This window comes from Cervus elaphus, chromosome X, assembly GCF_910594005.1.
Source record: "Cervus elaphus chromosome X, mCerEla1.1, whole genome shotgun sequence".
Taxonomy (NCBI): domain Eukaryota; kingdom Metazoa; phylum Chordata; class Mammalia; order Artiodactyla; family Cervidae; genus Cervus; species Cervus elaphus.
The window spans coordinates 106731832-106736404 of record NC_057848.1 but is presented as its reverse complement, the minus strand read 5'-3'; positions in this window follow the sequence as shown (position 1 = coordinate 106736404).

Here is a 4573-nt window from a genome sequence, read left to right as displayed (position 1 = left end):
ATTTTGTTGATTTTGTTCTTCTCCCTCTTTTTCTTGATGAGTGTGGCTAATGGTTTGTCAATTTTTTTTTTATCTTCTCATAGAACCAGGTTTTGTCTTTGTTGATTTTTGCTATGGTCTCCTTTGTTTCTTTTGCATTTATTTCTGCCCTAATTTTTAAGGTTTCTTTCCTTCTACTAACCCTGGGGTTCTTCATTTCTTCCTTCTCTATTTGCTTTAGGTCTAGAGTTAGGTTATTTATTTGATTTTGTTCTTGTTTCTTGAGGTAAGCCTGTAATGCTATGAACCTTCTGCTTAGCACTGCTTTTACAGTGTCCTATAGGTTTTGGGTTGTTGTGTTTTCATTTTCATATGTTTCTATGCATATTTTGATTTCTTTTTTTATTTCTTCTATGAGTTATTGGTTATTCAGAAGTGTTATTTAGTCTCCATATGTTGGAACTTTTAATAGTTTTTTTTTTTCCTGCAATTGAGATGTAATCTTACTGCATTGTGTTCAGAAAAGATGACTGGAATGATTTCAATTTTTTTTAAATTTACCAAGGCTAGATTTATGGCCCAGGATGTGACCTATTCTAGAGAAGGTTCCGTGTGCACTTGAGAAAAAGATGAAATTGATTGTTTTGAGGTGAAATGTCCTATAGATATCAATTAGGTCTAGCTGGTCCATTGTGTCATTTAAAGTTTGTGTTTCCTCGTTAATTTTCTGTTTAGTTGATCTATCCATAGGTGTAAGTGGGGTATTGAGGTCACCCACTATTATTATGTTATTGTTAATTTCCCCTTTCATTCTTGTCAGCAATTGCCTTACATACTGTGGTGCTCCTATGTTGGGTGCATATATATTTATAATTTTATATCTTCTTCTTGGATTGATCTGTTGATCATTATGTATTGTCCTTCTTTGTCTCTTTTCACAGCCATTATTTTAAAGTCTATTTTATCTGATATGCAGAGAAATGCAAATGAAAACCACAACAAGGTATCATTACACGCCAGTCAGGATGGCTGCTATCCAAAAGTCTACAAGCAATAAATGCTGGAGAGGGTGTGGAGAAAAGGGAACCCTCTTACACTGTTGGTGGGAATGCAAACTAGTACAGCCACTATGGAGAACAGTGTGGAGATTTCTTAAGAAACTGGAAATAGAACTGCCATATGGCCCAGCAATACCACTTCTCGGCAACACACTGAGGAAACCAGATCTGAAAGAGACACGTGCACCCCAATGTTCATCACAGCACTGTTTATAATAGCCAGGACATGGAAGCAAGCTAGATGCCCATCAGCAGACGAATGGATAAGGAAATTGTGGTACATATACACAATGGAATATTACTCAGCCATTAAAAAGAATTCATTTGAATCAGTTCTAATGAGATGGATGAAACTGGAGCCCATTATACAGAGTGAAGTAAGCCAGAAAGATAAAGACCAGTACCGTATACTAACACATATATATGGAGTTTAGAAAGATGGTAACGATAACCCTATATGCAAAACAGAAAAAGAGACACAGATGTTTAGAACAGACTTTTGGACTCTGTGGGAGAAGGCGAGGGTGGGATGTTTCGAGAGAAAAGCATCAAAACATGTGTATTATCTATGGTGAAACAGATCACCAGCCCAGGTTGGATGCATGAGACAAGTGCTCAGGCCTGGTGCACTGGGAAGACCCAGAGGGATTGGGTGGAGAGGGAGGTGGGAGGGGGGATTGGGATGGGGAATACATGTAAATCCATGGCTGATTCATGTCAATGTATGACAAAAACCACCACAATATTGTAAAGTAATTAGCCTCCAACTAATAAAAATAAATGGAAAAGAAAACACATGGAAAAAAAAAAGTCTATTTTATCTGATATAAATATTGCTACTCCTATTCGGTCTCCATTTGCATGAAATATTTTTTTCCAGCCCTTCACTTTCAGTCTGTATGTGTCCCTTGTTTTGATGTGGGTCTCTTGTAGATAGCATATATAGTGGTCTTGCTTTTGTATCCATTCAGCCAGTCTTTGTCTTTTGTTTGGGGCATTCAATCCATTTACATTTAAGGTAGTTATTGATAAGTATGGTCCCGTTGCCATTTGCATTGTTGTTTTGGGTTCGCGTTCATACAACCTTTCTGTGTTTCCTGTCTAGAGAAGATCCTTTAGCATTTGTTGAAGAGCTGGTTTGGTGGTGCTGAATTCTCTCAGCTTTCACTTGTCTGTGAAGCTTTTGAATTCTCCTTCATATCTGAATGAGATCCTTGCTGGGTACAGTAATCTGGGTTGTAGGTTATTCTCTTTCATTACTTTCAGTATGTCCTGCCATTCCCTTCTGGCCTGAAGAGTTTCTATTGAAAGATCAGCTGTTATCCTTATGGGAATCCCCTTGTGTGTTTTTTGTTGTTTCTCTCTTGCTGCTTTTAATATTTGTCTTTGTGTTTGATCTTTGTTAATTTGATTAATATGTGTCTTGGGGTGTTTGGCCTTGGATTTATCCTGTTTGGGACCCTCTGGGTTTCTTGGACTTGGGTGACTATTTCCTTCTCCATTTTAGGGAAGTTTTCAACTATTATCTCCTCGAGTATTTTCTCATGGCCTTTCTTTTTGTCTTCTTCTTCTGGGATTCCTATGATTCGAATGTTGGGGCATTTCACATTGTCCCAGAGATCCCTGAGGTTGTCCACATTTCTTTTGATTCTTTTTTCTTTTTTCCTCTCTGCTTCATTTATTTCCACCATTTTATCTTCTACCTCACTTATCCTATCATTGCCTCTGTTATTCTACTGTTGGTTCCCTCCAGAATGTTTTTTATCTCATTTATTGCATTATTCATTTGTTTTGCTTTATTCCTTTTTAATTGACTTTTTTATTTCTTCTTGGTTGCTTGTTAAACATTTCTTGCATCTTCTCAATCCTTGTCTCCAGGCTATTTATCTGTGATTCCATTTGGTTTTCAAGATTTTGGATCATTTTTTATTATCATTATTCTAAATTCTTTTTCAGGTAGATTCCCTATCTCCTCCTCATTTGATTGGCTCGGTGGGCATTTTTCATGTTTCTTTACCTGCTTGGTATATCTCTGCCTTTTCATCTTATTTAGATCGCTGTTTGGGGTGGCCTTTCTGTATTCTGGTAGTCTGCGGTTCCTTTTTATTGTGGAGGTTTCTCCCAGTGGGTGGGGTTGGACGATTGGCTTGTCAAGTTTTCCTGGTTAGGGAAGCTTGCGTTGGTGTTCTGGTGGGTTTAGGCGGATTTCTTCTCTCTGGAGTGCAAAGGATTGTCCAGTAGTGAGTTTTGAGATGGGTCTATGGGTTTGGTTTGACTTTGGGCAGCCTGTATATTGACCCTCAGAATCGGGGTCTTTTCAAATGAGTCAGCTCTTCACATGAGGTGGCCAAAGTATTGGAGTTTCAGCTTCAACATCAGTCCTTCCAATGAATTTTCAGGACTGACCTCCTTTAGGATGGACTGGCTGGATCTCCTTGCAGTCCAAGGGACTCTCAAGAGTCTTCTCCAACACCACAGTTCAAAACCATCAATTCTTCAGTGCTCAGCTTTCTTTATAGTCCAACTCTCACATCCATACATGACTACTGGAAACACCATAGCCTTGACTAGACGGACCTTTGTTGGCAAAGTAATGTCTATGCTGTCTAGGTTGGTCATAACTTTTCTTCCAAGAAGTAAGCATCTTTTTATTCATGGCTGCAATCACCATCTGCAGTGATTTTGGAGCTCCAAAAAATACAGTCTGCCACTGTTTCCACATCAATTTGCGATGAAGTGACGGGACTGGATGCCATGATCTTAGTTTTCTGAATGTTGAGCTTTAAGCCAACTTTTTCACTCTCCTCTTTCGCTTGCATCAAGAGGCTATTAGTCTTCGCTTTCTGTCATAAGAGTGGTGCCATCTGCATATCTGAGGTTACTGATATTTCCCCCAGCAATCTTAATTCCAGCTTGTGCTTCATCCAACCCAGCATTTCTCATGATGTACTCTGCATATAAGTTAAATAAGCAGGGTGACACTATACAGCCTTGATGTACTCCATTCCTATTTGGAACCAGTCTGATGTTCCATGTCCAGTTCTAACTGTTGCTTCCTGATCTGCATGCAGATTTCTCAAGAGTCACGTCAGGTGGTCTGATATTCCCATCTCTTTCAGAATTTCCCACAGTTTTTTGTGATCCACACAGTCAAAGGCTTTGGCATAGTCAATAAAGCAGAAATAGATGTTTTTCTGGAACTCTCTTGCTTTTTTGATGATCCAGAGGATGTTGGAAATTTGGTCTCTGGTTCCTCTGCCTTTTCAAAAACCAGCTTGAACATCTGGAAGTTAACAGTTCACCTATTGTTGAAGCCTGGGTGGAGAATTTCGAGCATTACTTCACCAGCGTGTGAGATGAGTGCAATTATGTGGTAGTCTGAGCATTCTTTGGCACTGCCTTTCTTAGGGATTGGAATGAAAACTGACCTTTTCCAGTCCTGTGGCCACTGCTGAGTTTTCCAAATTTGCTGGCATATTGAGTGCAGCCCTTTCACAGCATCGTCTTTCAGGATTTGAAATAGCTCAAGTGGAATT